This window comes from Pteropus medius, unplaced genomic scaffold (assembly GCF_902729225.1).
Source record: "Pteropus medius unplaced genomic scaffold, Ma_sr-lr_union100, whole genome shotgun sequence".
In the NCBI taxonomy this organism is placed as follows: domain Eukaryota; kingdom Metazoa; phylum Chordata; class Mammalia; order Chiroptera; family Pteropodidae; genus Pteropus; species Pteropus medius.
The window spans coordinates 12044602-12053991 of NW_024347791.1; positions in this window are offsets into that span (position 1 = coordinate 12044602).

Genomic DNA, 9390 nt, shown 5'->3' on the forward strand with positions numbered 1-9390 from the left:
CTTTATTATATAGCGACAGTAAAATTTCCTGTTATGAATTTTTTTAATGTTAACTGAGGCTTCGAGAGGTTAAATGATTTGAGTCTAGAATTCATTGGATCTCCAATTCAATACTTTTCTTAAACCACATCAATTAAATGTTGGCCTTCTTTATGAGGTACTTCTTATAAGTTATATTTAACCTTAATCTCATCTGTATTTTGAAAGCTTAGGCAATATTTATTGATATTTCTAAGGTGATCCTTTAAAACCTGTGTTTTTAAAATATTTAAAATTGCTAATTCCTAAACCGTTAATAATAATATTAATGGTTGATAGAATATTATTAGTACTTAGAATCCACAGTGATTTGATTGTAGTTCTAAGAATGGTGTCCTCTGTGAAAATTGAAGTCGACTCAAGATTCTTTGTTAATGTGTGTATTCTCAGGCAGTACATAACATTCATTTAGTAGTCGCCACGTCTACTTTTGTGAGTGGGAGATTTAATTTGGTTGGTAAAGAATTTTTTCTGATAAGACTTAGAATGGAGCTAAATGTACAGTTTTTATTAGGAATATTTTCAAACTTGAATGTCTTACTCATTTAGAGTAGAATCATTGGTACTGTTGAGTAATTAAGAATGTAAAAATTTATGTAACATTGTGTAGTATTGACACCAAAATAGGAGTTGGGTACCTGAAGTATAATTTAAGTTATGCCTCAAAATGATTTTGAACATAAAAAGTTTTCGTCTAAGACAAGCATAAATCTGTCCTGCCTATCTGACAGAACTGCTAGGTGATCAGATGAAATAATAAGAGAGAACTTTGGAAAGTATAAAAGGACCTTATATTTAAGTAATCATATGTGAAACATAGGCAGACATGCTAATGTAGCATGTGAAGAATTTTTTTATTGGCTATTTTCTCAATGTTCTGGTCAGTGGTTATAAGGTCATCTTTAGATTTTGACAGTGTCAGATCAGTATCCAGAGTGCTGGCCACCTCATTTGACTTGAGTTTTGATGGGTGAGGTATAATTTTGAAACATCTTAACTGTTGGACAGGGGCTTTATTGAGTTATCCCTAGTTATCCAGTGTTTTGTCCTTAATGAAATTTCAAAATTTGGGGTTTTTTTTGTCTTTGTTAAGAATTGAGTACCTGAAAATTGGTATTTGGCATCAGGATGATGAAGCACATCAATGGTAAAAGGTGAGACTAGTCAGGCAGCTGAAGGAAATCATAGGATTTTACAGTTAATAGATTTCTTAAACATTTGGTCTTCACAATGATCCCCTGAAGTAGGTAGGAAGGACCTATTATAAATATTTTATCAAATAGAAAACTGAGTCTCAGAGAAAATAAGAAAGTGAAAGGGTCCAAGGCTGCATAGTTAACGTGTCAGATATAGACTTGAATCCAGGCCTTTTTTCCCTTGTAATTTTCCGTAATCAATTCCATTTGAAATAGTTTTGAATAATGGTCACCATTTTTCATGAGACCTTGGATTGGAATTGGTGCCATTGGATGCCATATTCTTTCATCTTATTCTCACTAAATGTTCAGAGGACTGATGAGCCAACTCTCTTTTGAAAGATTGTGTAATGTGTTAATACCTTTTTATGGCATGTCATGATCTACGCTGTATTTTTTAAAGATAACCATAATCTTTCTGTCCCACACTTACCAAGTTGAGAGAGGGAACATCTTCCACCCTTTTGGCAGAGAGCTAATCATCTGTACTACTCTCAGTATGCCCACACATGATGCTGGGGAGTTGCACTCATGTTTTCTAACTACCTTAATGGCTCCTTTTGTACTCTAAAACCTTGGCATGGGTCTAATTTTTGCTATATCCATACATTCTCTATTCTCATTCAGTCTTAGTTGCTTAAAAAAAATCTCCGTATGTAGTATTTCATTCTTCATTCTCAGTCTTAGCCTCTCCCTAAAACCTCATACTCCTATATTTAACAACTCCATCACCTCTCCAGTGTTTAATAGGTATATTAAAGTTAGCTTGATGAAAACAGAAGCCTTGATTATCTTTTCCTCTGGTCTTCCCCATCTCAGCAAACACCTTTACCTTCAAACTGCTGAAGCCAACACTGTATGAACTGTTCTTGAACCCTCTCTTCTACCAGTATTCATTCCATTGGCAAGCCCTGTCAATTCCACCTTCAAAGCATATCCCATGTAGTTGATATTGCTGCTTGACTACACAGCATCCATTCCCTCCTTCCTGCTTTCCAGCAAATACTCATTTTTCCCCTCAGCTATCCATCCTTTTACATAGGTGATGTGACTCAAGGCAAGCCAACCCCATTCCCAGTTTAGGGTGGGCTCTGCTTGGTCTTTAACCAATCATAACTCTTTCATACAAATGAATGGATGAGGAATGGACAGCCTTGAAAAAAAAAGTCATTGAAATAATGGACGAGGGACATCTATCTGGCAAAGAGGAATTCTGACTCTTGAAATAGCCACATAAAGAGAGCTCTCGATACGAATAAGAGAGTGTCTAGTCTCAATTGCTAGTGGTAGTCATCTAACAACCATTTCAGTTTGAGGGTTTAGGCGGTTAGGAAGTCTGGGAAAACATGATTGATGACATCGTTGGGTCTACTCCAGCTGGCTTTCTGTAATATAAGCCTATAATATACAGATTCTATAATACACAGTAATCTGTAATATACAGATTTCCTTATTCAAGACAGGTGCGTATTTGGTTACTTCCACCCAGAAGCACTTGAACCGATATATCTAGAGTCTATTCCCACTTACTAGTATCTGAATCTAAGCTACCATCATCATTCACTAAGATTTACTGTAATGTAAATCACCCAACTGGTCTTCCTACATCTACTTTTTCTGCCCTTCAATCTTTTCTGAAAAAACAGGGATCTTGTTAAAATTTAGATCATGGTACCACTTAAATGCCCTCAGGGGCTTCTTAAAGCCACATAAGATCTAAACTGTTTATGAAGCCCAGCACTATCTGGCTTCTATCAAAACTTACTAGATCTTCAATAATGTCATATTTTATCATTTCTGAAGAGTAAATCAAAGATAAATCACCTAAGCAGAAAATGATTGAACTACACTTATTGCTTGAACATGCCAGGGGGTTTTTGGACCAGTTGCCTGCAATGCTACCCTGCTCATCTTCACAAGTCAGGCCTTCCCTGATCACTGTCTCAGGCATCCACTCAGTCACTCCACAACATGTTACCTTCTAAAAAAATGCTCTGCAATAATATTTGATTTTTTCATTAATGTGTTGCAGATAATCACCTCACTGTGCATCAGAAACTAATTGTGAATGATGGCCAGAGTATTGATTTGGTTTTGCCCTCTGTATATTGCCTAGGGGAATGATGGGCTGTCAAAAGAATGTAAGGATAAAATTCACTTAATAGTAGCTATAGTTTGAACGAGTGGAATCGCTATATTGTCATTCTGATTTCCTCTTTTGTTCATAGCTCTCATGGAATTAAGTTTATAATCCTACCTTCTTTGTTACCCTTTGGCTACGGTCTGTTATTCAGGAAGTATTAAAACAGTGGTCACAACGAGGTAGGAAGATATTTTAGAGTAAGGTGACTATTAGAGTTAGTCTTGCAGCTTTTTCCCAGTGGAGGTAATAGAGTTACAGGGAAGACTATTAGCTAACATTCCAGTGGTGCATGGAATGTTTAAGCCTCCAGATTGTTATCTTCACCTGGGCCAGCACACTTATTTACAATATTGTATGTTTTTTTTCTTGGTTATTGTTTTTGTTTTGTTGATTATTGGTCTTATTTTAGATTATGAATTCTTTGAAGCTAAACCCCCTATTGTATCTTTATACCTCCTCTTAGTTTGGGTTTCCTCAGAAGCAGACCTAGAGATAAGTATTTGAGTATGAGTAGTTTATTACAGATGTGATAGGGCAGTGGGAGAAATGAGGCAAAAAATACAGGGAAGCTGATAAAGAGTACATATCAAGCAAATTACCACTGTAAGCAATTAGATCTTAATTCTACTTAGGACCTCTGCAAGGCCATATACAACATACATCAATTATCTAAACCAAGAGTCTGCAGGCCAGGTGTCCAGTCAGTTTGGTCAAGGATTAGTCTGAGGGAAATTCTAATTCCCATTAGCTTCTGATCTGGTCCATGTGTGTGCAGAGTAGATGGTAGCTGCCAGAGAAAGCCTTCAAGCTATTGACAGTTGGAAGTGGGGCTGTCCTCCCTGTAAATGGTAAGTAACGAGGGGACAGGCATCTGCATGTCCCTAGGCTATATTTAGTATGTCTTAAGTATTTACAATAAAGTGAACCTTGAAACCATTGATGAAGAGATCAGAAGGTTTGGCAGAATCAGCATAGACTAGGAAGTAGAGATATTTTTTTTAACAATGAGAGATGACTTTTGCCTTCCTTTTTGGTAATAAGGCACAAATCCATGTAATGAGCCATGTCATGTAATTGGTTGTACCTAGACAATTCAAACTTTATATCTTGCCAAGAGGTCAGTAGGATCACCAATGACTATAAAATGTACTGTTTAAAAAATTGTTGCCTGCATTGAAAATGTATTACAGAAAAATATTCGTAACTTTTTGCTTTCATCAAAATATGGCATCACTGAAGTTGAGTAACTATTCAATAAATTGATCACATGAATCTTGTTTATATTTTCAAGATTAATCCCTTGTTTAAGGTAAAATGATGTGCCTTTATCTCTGTTATTGTTAGTAAATAAGTAAAGATGACTTTAATAAGGATGTTTGAATCTTGCAAACCTCATACTCCAAGCTTCATGGTTGGCATTTTATGGTTGGAAACCTATGGTCCAAGGTAATTGGATGTCTTTTAATGACTTTTATAATGGTATTTCCAAGTAGAGGAATGGACAGAACACTGATTTTATAAGAAGAGAAATTGCTTCTCTTTACTAAGGCTAAGAAAGTTACTATTATTAAGCACAAAGATGACAGTTTGTTTTTATGTCCTTTAATATTTTCAGTAATTTCCCCTCTGGTGATTTAAAAAAAAGAGAATTTGCTAAATTAATTTGGCTTTGGAGATATATGTCATTTCTCTGAAACAGGATGTCTTCCTAAATTTGTCAGAATTACAAGCAAAATTTTAAATGCTATTGATTTATATATTAGAGGAGTTTCTTCATATTTTACAATTTAGCTGTTAAATAAGTCTAGAAAAATGTTTTGGAAGCTGAATTTTCACTGATACAATAGTCTTAGACTATACATTACTAGTTGACAGTAGTATGGGGGATTAGTTACTGTTAGATTTTAATTTGTTTTTCAAGTTAAAAGTAATCATTGATAGACTATCAAATTGTCTAAGTCTTAAATGCCATTGAAAGCACATATATACTTTTTCCATGGAAAGTTTTTTTTTCTTAATTTTTCTTGTCTGAATGAAATTGGTAATCTAATTTTAGAACTACCACAAGGTACAGAAAAATCTGGAGATAGTCAGGAATTAGATGAGTGCTATCAAGTGGTGCTCCAGGAAGCCTGTGGGAGATGTGCGGGGGTGGGAGCCCACAGATCGCTCTTCGTTTCATTTCAAATTTTTTGACCTTTATTTGTTCTAGACATTGGGAGTCAATGTAAGATTTCATTTGAAAAACTGATTCCACTGCCTTTCTTTTAAAGTTTGATAACAGTGATCTAGATTTTCTACAATATTGGCAATTTTTCCTAAATACTACCAAGTAAGTTAGCGTTTGCTTTCTGTCCAGATTCAGGGTAGAGCCACTTCATACTGTGAAAATTATAAACTTTTTTTTCTAAGTTAGCTGAATCTCTGTCATCTATATATTTGTGGCCACGATGTTAGACTTAAAGAACTGGACAGATTGTTAAAGAGCATCTCTCTCTGCCACTTCATTTTATAGATGAAGAAATAAACCCAAAGTGGTTGTGACCTGTCCCCAAGGTCACATTGGGCAAAAGTATTTTAGAAAAGATTCTTTTCCAGTACTCTCTTCACTGCATTGAACCTTCACTTTTAAGGGTTCTATTTCATTAGTCTTGAATAAGGCATATTTGTTAAATATTAGGAAATATAAATGTCATAAGGAAAGGATTAGAACAAATAACATTAGAGAAAAAAATTCATTCAAAAAATATTTAGGGGTGGCTCCATAGTATAATGGTTAGCACGTCTGCTTTACACGCAGAAGGTCCTCGGTTCGCGCCCCAGGTGGAGCCACGGACCATCCCCCAGGTGCGCCAGGCCCTGGGTGTGCACTGCGAGCACGTGGGCGGGGGGTGGCGGGGAGACACCCTGCCTTCAGAGATCCGGTTCTTTAAAATAAGGGAGATGGCGACATCCATAATTCAGGGGTGGAAGTGGGGCAGAGGGAGGGGAATTAAAGGGGGAAAATACACACACAGATACACACACATATGTGATTTATATATATATATATATTTAGCAGCTACCATGCATAAGTTATTTACTGAAACTAGATTGTTAGCTAACATATGAAAAATCTACATGTGCTCTATGTGGTGTTAATGCAAGTTGAATAGATAACTCTTGGCCATTAGGGCAAAAACAATTTGTTTTAACACTGTAGTGGACATTGGCTTCATCTCGGCTATCCAGGACACATTGCTTCTTATGTCCATAGCAGCACCCAGATTTCCTCGTCGGTGATCGGCACCACCACCTCCTCCTCACTCCAGCTCCTGCCTCACCTCAACCACACCTTCATTTTTCTGCAGTCATAAGACAAAAAATCGAGGTTCTCTGTCTAGCTCTAACCAGAAGGGAATAGCCATATGGCCAATGCTAGGCCAAATAAACTTTTTTCCTGGGACTTCAGGCCTCAGGCAGAGAGAGACAAAGATGAGAAAACTCAGAATTCATTCAGTCCTCACCACTGAATAGTTCCTGCTTCTGAGACCCTCTTCCTACCTCAGCATCTTGGATTCTGTCTTTTTCAGGCCTGGCACTCTGGCCTTGTCTTTGAGTCTCATGACTCTCACTTCTTTCCACCAAAATTCCTTTTTGCTTAAGTAAATTGAAATTGTTTTTTTGTAGGTTACAACCAGTTAACCCCAATTGATCTCTATGTCTGTGAAAGATTCTACAGTTCTTTATTGGACATGACAACACACTGCTAGAGAAGAACAGGACCTATGAAAATTTAGGCTCTTCATCTCAAAGTTGAAACCCTAAGTCACTGTATGGAGAAACGGTGACCCTAATCCCCCAATGAAACTTTTCGCTTTTTGGTACATTAACAAGCTCGGTATCAGGAGACTTGATATGCAATAAAGATGATTTCCTTCTCTCGTTTTTCTTCTCCCTTCTCATTCAGAGGCGACTTGAAAGTCGTACTGGGCCTCTTAGGGGTATGAAGCACTGTCATCCTTTTTCCAGTCTTCATTTTGATCTGCCGAAGTTCCATTATGTTGGCCCTCCGCTGAGCGCTGTTGACCTTGTTCGCTGATTGCTTTTAGTGATTCCCTTCAGTGATTGATGGAATGACTGAACAGTAATGAAAACAGAGCTGATTCACTTTATTTTAGTAGGATTAAAGCCTGAAAACAAATCTAATTTTCTTTTATGGGAAGGGGAGGTAGGAACAAAAGATTTTGATCAGCGTCTTAAAGTTACATAAAAGAAGCATGAGGGGACTTAATATAGTAAAAGGAGACTTTGTAAGGCAAAGGAAGTATAACTGTTAGATTCCTAATGAAAGGAATGGTGATGCTCTGATTTCATTTTTAACGAATGCCATTCACATGGCTAGGCATGGAATATCTACTAGCCCACAGACCTGCCAAATAGTTTTGTGGTCTAAATTGGGAAAGAAAGACATGTGGGAAATGTAAAACAGTCATGGGAAAATTAAAGAGATTAGAATAGACCTTTGGCCAGCATAATTTGAGATCTCTCCCCTTTCTTGATCCCTCTCTATAAAATCAGGAAAATCTAGCTTGTAGCAAGTTAAAGATATTTGGAAAGTTCTTGAGCTTTTTGAGTTTTTCTACCACTTCTGATGACTCTAAAGGGTTAACTTAAAAACTGTAGTATAGCACAGAATGTTAGATATTTGTAAATATCTTTTAAAATTCCAACCCTTTTAATACTTTTAGGTAAATTACAGCTACCTAAGACTGTCATAGACCATATCATAGAAGGATGAACTGTTGCAAGAATGTGCTTTCTCCTTTCACACTTTCCTTGCAGGAATAAATAGGTAGTTCAGTGTATAGGTAAAAAGGCAGCAGAATAGCCCAATGCAATATCACTACATAACTAATCGTCATTTACATGTCAATGACTTAATCTCTAGGCTTCTATTTTACAACTGAAAAAAGGAATACGTCAGTCAGGGGCAGGGCCACTGCCCACCTATAAAATATCTCTGGAAATTGGAGAATGCTACCCCTTCCTCCAGTAGAATATAGCCCCATGATCTTGGCAAGTAGAGTACAGGATGGATTTCAGCCCCCACAATTTTCTCCTGCTGGTTCTCTTGTACAAAGTCTAACCAGCATAGCTGGACATAGCTGCCATGGCCTGAGTTCTTGGTTGCCTGGAATGGGGACCAACCCTAAAAATCTAATCCAAAGGAGAAATTCACTGGCAAGATATTGAGCACTGTAGGAATCTAAGAAAGTGACAAGAGCTAGGACATCTCTGGCATCAGGATCTTAGTTAATCAAGATTTCACCTCAGAAGCTGCCAGGTCCTTGGAATCCCGTGTGCCACTGCAATAGAGGTGACCTCTGCCTGTGTGTCTTCTTCCTCTGCATCACTCAGGCCCAGGAGTGATGTTTGATTGCCTGGCTTCTAGGTGTACCAGGGAGCTACTGAAAGAAGAAGCAGACTTTCCCCTTCTGAAGTGGGAAATGGCAGTAAGAGGTGGCACTTTGTGCCCTCCTACTAACACTACACACTTAAATTATCCCCAAGAGAAGACTGATGTGCTTTTGGGAAAGTGTGTATGTGTGGAGAGAGTCAAGTGCTGAATGACTACAAAATGATAAATGTCTGGTACAGGACTTAGGTATTAATATCTGCTATTTTTACCTAGATAAGATATTATTTAATCCATCCTGGACAAAACTGCTGTGAAGACAGCAACGTAAAAAGGTGTTATAACTAACGGCACTTAGGTGACTAGTTTTCCTTATCCAGTGTTCTGGAGCATGTCCTTTTCTCTGCAAAGAAATATGTGGCCCAGGAAAGGAAGACTCAGGTGAAAGTGCATAGTGAAACCCTAAAACAATAATGTTGAGAATTCATTACTCCTCTTTGTTCTTTGTGTTCTGCCTCATACTGAGTGTAGAAGACAATTTTCTCCAGAAAAAGAATAAAGGATCCCCAATTTTTATTTTATCCTCTTATAGCTAGAAATATATTTATTGTTTC